The sequence below is a fragment of the Octodon degus genome, unplaced genomic scaffold, assembly GCF_000260255.1.
Source record: "Octodon degus isolate 3935 unplaced genomic scaffold, OctDeg1.0 scaffold00012, whole genome shotgun sequence".
NCBI lineage: Eukaryota > Metazoa > Chordata > Mammalia > Rodentia > Octodontidae > Octodon > Octodon degus.
In genome coordinates, this window is record NW_004524588.1 from 28,676,103 (window position 1) to 28,682,155 (window position 6,053).

The window sequence follows — 6,053 nt, forward strand, 5'->3', positions numbered from 1 at the left end:
AAAAAAAAAAAAAAAGAAGAAGGAGATCCAGCCGCACATGCGGCGCATGCTGGCCTACTGGATGCTGGAGGTGTGTGAGGAGCAGCGCTGCGAGGAGGAAGTCTTCCCCCTGGCCATGAACTACCTGGATCGCTACCTGTCCTGTGTCCCCACCTGAAAGGCGCAGCTGCAGCTCCTGGGCGCGCGGTCTGCATGCTTCTGGCCTCCAAGCTGCGCGAGACCACACCCCTGACTATCGAAAAACTCTGCATCTACACAGACCACGTGGTGTCTCCCTGCCAGATGCGGGAGTGGGAAGTGCTGGTCCTGGGGAAGCTCAAGTGGGACCTGGCAGCAGTGATCACACATGATTTCCTGGCCCTGATTCTGCACCGGCTCTCTCTGCCCAGTGACCGACAGGCCTTGGTCAAAAAGCATGCACAGACCTTTTTGGCCCTCTGTGCTACAGATTATACCTTCGCCATGTACCCGCCGTCCATGATCGCGACAGGCAGCATCGGAGCTGCAGTGCAAGGCCTGGGCGCTTGCTCCACATCCGGAGATGAGCTCACTGAGCTGCTCGCGGGCATCACCGACACAGAAGTGGACTGCCTACAGGCCTGCAGGAGCAGATTGAAGCTGCACTCAGGGAGAGCCTTCAGGAGGCCTCCCAGACGGCCCCCAGCCCGGCGCCCAAAGCTCCCCGGGGCTCCAGCAGCCAGGGGCCCAGCCAGACCAGCACGCCCACAGACGTCACTGCCATCACCTGTAGCCTCGGACAGGCCCTAGGTGGCTGCCACGCAGTGGAGGGGCCCCTACCACCCCTCCCTGCCTTTGGAACAGTCGTCACCACATCCTCAAAGCCGAGAGGCTGGCTCCTGCCTTTTTCTCTGCACTAAGGGCTGCCCAGCCCTGCCGGCACCTGGCTCCTCCTCTCCTGCACCTTGCCCACTCAGCGCCTTCCTGGCTCTGGCCAGGGCCCGGCCACCTACGTCCGCTGGGTGGGAGCGGGCGAGTCCACGCACCAGCATCTCTTAGGGGCTGCTACCTCTGAACTAAAATGCCCTGTACCCGGTAAGATGTTGCTCCACTCGGGGCCACTGTGTTTGGAGGGGTGCTGAAAGCAGCCTGCCGTGCTCGGAGAAGTCTGCTGCTCCCGAGGGAAGGCCTAGCACTGGCCAGAGGCGCTCTCCTCGCTGTGCTTCCTGCTCAGCTGCTTCTGTGTGCTTGAGGGTTGGAGCTCAAGTGCAACTGTGTTAATTTATTGCTCAAGTACAACCGTAAGGGTGCAGCGGGCATGCCGGCCCCAAGGCGGAGTGGCAGAGCCCTGGCCTGTGCTGCTGCTCTCCCTTCTACTGCCGGCGCTTTGTGGCTCAGGAGCTGCTACAGCCTGGGCTGGGGCCCTGCCCTCCTCTCCCCTTACTGTCCCTTCCTCCTGCAGAAAGGGGAGGTGACCAAGCCCCCACTGGAGAGGGAGGCAAGCTCTGTAGACACAGGCCTTTCCTAACCAATGCCACAAGGTTCAGGCTGGTGGCCTGGGACCACCGTGCTGCCTTAATAAAGATTCTGTAAGAAAACAAACAAACAAACAAACAAACAAACAAAGAACTACCGAAAAAACAAACGTAAAGCAATACAAGTAGTACAGAATTTTGGGTTTTTTTTTTTTTTTTTTTCTGGAAGGGAGTTAGTCTAAGAATAATAGGAAGATATTAGAGAGTTTCAGTAGAACAGTGATATATCATGATTTATGTGTTTTAAGTGACAAAGCATATTTACATCACACTTTAACTAAAATAATTCATGAAGAACAATTACTTTAACATATCATTAACACAGCACATATACACTGTGGGCAAGTTTTCAAATAATTATAATAGGAAATATGCTAATAATATAAAAAGTGCTATTTCTTTTTTAAAAATTTTTATTCATTTCAATGAGAAAAAATAGAATAGTGATGAAACAGTTTCAATACAGGTTAGTACAAAGTTTACAATAATTAATACATTGCATATTATCAACATAGTATTAATTCAGAGGACAAGATGCAGAAATGGTATCTTGTCTAAGTTAGTACAAACCTTTATTCTTAGTGAACTAAGAGAAAGTAGGTGTATATCTATCCTAACTCATATATATATAAAATATATAATATATATATATATATAATTTCCTCCGCCATTTTTTCACAACAAGACTATCCTTTATTTATACTTTTGTGACATTAGTAACGCATGATACTAGATTGCCTAGCAACTGATAGCAAACATTAACCAGATAGGATATTCATCTCAGGAGTGAGGTAGCTTGTTTGCTTTAGGTACTAGGCCAAGTACCACCTTCGTATATTTGATTGATTTCCTAGCTTCTTGGCTTCTAATATATCCCCCTTTTTCATTTTGTTTTTTCAGAGATGAGAAACCACATTTGCAGTCAGAGAAACCGCATTTGGAGAAGTCTTTAAACGACTTTTTCATATTTGATGCCAGTTTAAGTATTGTAGGTACTTGAATTCAGCACAATAACCCATATAGTCCAACGGTCCATGATAGTAGTGGGTTATCAGCAGAACTGGCAGCTATTAGAAGTTGTTAACTTGAGCCTTTCCTAGCTCAACAAATTAATATGGCATTACTTTAAAACCTCGTGGTTATAGTTTTCTGCTGGATGGTTAAGACCAAGTTAAATCAAGACCCATATAAATAAAAATGTAACTTTTGCTGACAATGTCAGTCAAATACCTTCAGGATTTATGCTGAAACCACATACATCACCTTGTAGACCTTTTGTCAATGTCAGCCAACTGGATGAGTCATGTCCATTACTTGACTAATTTGCTCTCTGTGAAAGCCTGAGAGAAATTTTTCCCTCCAGGTGACTCTCCTTAGGCACACTACACATTGTCAATAGCTTTTCTCTGTGGCCACATAATCTCCTTGATCAGAAACTGGAACACCACTGAGCTATAGGATGTCATAGCACAGGTTCTTTTATGTCCTGAGCCCTCACTGACCTTGAAGGGCTAGGGCCAAAATGTTGGCTATCCTTGTAGCCCTTCTTTTCTCTAATTTTTTGGTCTGCAAACTTAAGTTGTTCACCCTCCCAAAGAGAAGCTTCATGATATTATTACCTCATAACACAGGCAGTTGAGCTTAGCATCACTATCTATCTCAATATCAATAGCCTTAGACAAGAGATCATGTCTGCATTTTGTACTATGAATAACTACTCTGAAGACCACAATATGCAATCTCTTAATTGTTGTAACTGTCCTAACAACCTGTTTTGAAACTGTCTCATTGCTGTTTCTGTCTCATTGCTATTTCTGACTTATTAAAATTGGGGCAGGGGAGATGGCTCAGTAGGATAAGTGCTTGACTGGCAAATGCAAGGATCTGAGTTCAATCCCTGGTTCTGCCAAAAAAATAAAAATAAAAATAAAAATAAAAAAATGTTAAAAATTTAAAAAATAAGACTTCTCATAGGGAATCTGGAAAGAAAAATATGGAACTGCTATTTTCCAGCAACCATGGATATTTTGAACTTTAAATTCCTGTACAACATGAAAAAAATTATATTTTTAACACAGAAATTAGAAATGAACCCATATATAACATTGTAATCAGACAGTTGTACGACTTTTTTTTTCCTGTCTCTGTTTTCATTTTTCTTTTCTTCTTCTTTTTTTTTTTTTTTAATTTTGGTGGAACCAGGGGTTGAACTCAGGCCCTTGCGCTTGCCAGGGAAGTGCTTATTCTGCTGAGCTATCTGCCTGGCCTCTCTTGTCTCTTTTTTCTTTTATTGTCTTTTTTAAAAAAATTACTTTAAACAGAGTATTGTAATAGTTGGCATGATGATAGAAGCAATATGCATTTAGATGACCAAAATGACAGGTATTTCACCATTGCCTTAACCATCCTGTTTAAATAAATATATGGTTTTACCCCTACTATATTTCATAACTTTTCTTGTTTCTCTTTGGGTTTTTTTTTTTTTTTCTTTCTGGTACTGGGGATTGAACTCAGGACCCAGCGCTTGCCAGGCAAGTACTTATTCTACTGAGCTGTCTCCCCAGCCCCTCTCCATGTTGCTTAAACCTTAAGTTCTCACTTTCTATTTAATTGTGTTACACCTTTCAATTTTTATTTCTTCTTTTGAGTTTTCATACTTGGTCAAAAAAAGATATTTACACATGTAGGTCTGGTTTGTTTCACTGATGAGTACATCTTCAAGTTGCTTCCACTTATATATCAAGACTTTGAGTTTATTTTTCTTCATAGGTGAGTAATACTCCATTGCATGAAAACACCACATCTTTTCAACCATTCCTCAGGTGACAGGCATTTTGGTTGTTTCTAAGATTTAGCTATCACAAATTCTGCCATTAGAAACATAGGCTAAAATTTTGGAAAAAAAAAAAAAAAAAGAAAGAAACATAGGCAAACATATGTCTCGTGGGGCCAGGGAGATGGCTCAGTGGAATAAGCGCTTCCCTGGCAAGTGCAAGGGCCTGAGTTCAATCCCCAGTTCCACCAAAAAAAACAAAAAAAACAAAAAAAAAAAAAACATATGTCTCTTTGCTATGACATCTTCAGTTATTTTGTGAAAATTCCCAGACAGGGTTTAGCTGGATTGAATGGGATTTCAGTCCTATTTTTTTTGAGGTGACTACATACTGATTTGCATAATGGTTGCACCAGTGTACATTCCCACCAGCAGTGGAGAAGGGTTCCTTTTTCTCCACAGCCTCTCTAGCATTTGTTGTTGGTTGATTTCTTTATGATAGCCATTCTTTCTGGGGTGAGATGGTATCTCAGTGTTGTTTCAATTTGCATTTCACGAATGGCTGGTGATGTGGAGCATTTTTTTTTAATGCATTTGTTAGCTTACAGAATTTCTTCCTTTGAGAAGTGTGTGTTCATCTAGGATGCCCATTTCTGGTTTGGGTCTTAAAATTTTTATACCTTAATGTTTTTTAGTTCTTTTTAAATTCTAGGTAGAAGACCTATGTCTGAGTACTTATTAATTAAGATATTTTCCAAATTTGTGGATTGTCTTTTCACTCTATTGGCAATTTCTTTTGATGTGCAAAAACTTTTCAATAAGAGGAGTTCTGAGTAGTAAATTCTTTCAAGAATTCCCATGCAGGGGCTGGAGAGATGGCTCAGTGGTCTAAAGCACCTACTTAGAACAAGCTCGGCAAAGCACAGGGACCTAGGTTCTATCCCCCAGCACCACATGCCAGCCAGCCCCGCCCCCTCGTGGACTGAGCTGGCCACACACACATACACACACACACAATAAATAAATGTAAAAAAAAAAAGATAAAAGCAATGCTAAAAAAAAAAAAAAGAATTCCTATGCAGTTTGATTTTTGTTCATGAACTCTTTGCCTACCCCTATGTCTTCAAGATTTCCACCTACTTTATCTTCCAGGAGATTTAGTGTCTCTGCTTTAATATTTAGATCTTTAATGCATTTTTACTGTAGTGTAGTGCATGGTGATAGACTTGGGTCAAGTTTTAGTTTTTGGCATGTAGACAGCCAGTTTTTCCAGCGTCCTTTGTTAAGGAAGGTATCTTTATTCCAGTTGTGGGAAGCCATTAACTGGTATCCATTTTATAATAGTGTCAGCCATTTTCTTAAGTTTCTGTTCCCCTACTGAGTTAAGTTTATGGTCCTTCCCACCTTGCCCATTCCCCGTGAATCACGTGCTATGCCCCAGGGGTTGCACCATCCCCCGTTGCCTAGATACCTGCTGACCCCTAGAGCCGAGACTTCCTCATTCCTACACTCCCTATATATATCCAGAACCTCCCCTGAATAAACAGGACTTGTTCAGAATCCTGTCTTGTCCACATTCTTTGTGTCTCCTGTCCCTTCTCATCCCCACTCCCCCTCTAGGGTCCTCATTGACTAACCCGCGGGTCGGGACATCAGTAAGTATGTTTGGCCCCTTTGCCAAAGATAAATGTGTGTTTGTAGTTGCTTGTGCAGCTTGTAATCTATTCCATTGTTCCTCTGTTTTTTTTTTTTTTTTTTTTTTTGCCAATATCATGCTGATTTTATCA

General features: G+C 42.5%; 1 pseudogene; it reads left to right on the forward strand.

Moving 5' to 3' along the window:
- The first annotated feature begins 22 nt into the window (after window positions 1–22).
- Window positions 23–1,542, forward strand: LOC101568219 (annotated as a pseudogene).
- The last annotated feature ends 4,511 nt before the right edge of the window (window positions 1,543–6,053 follow it).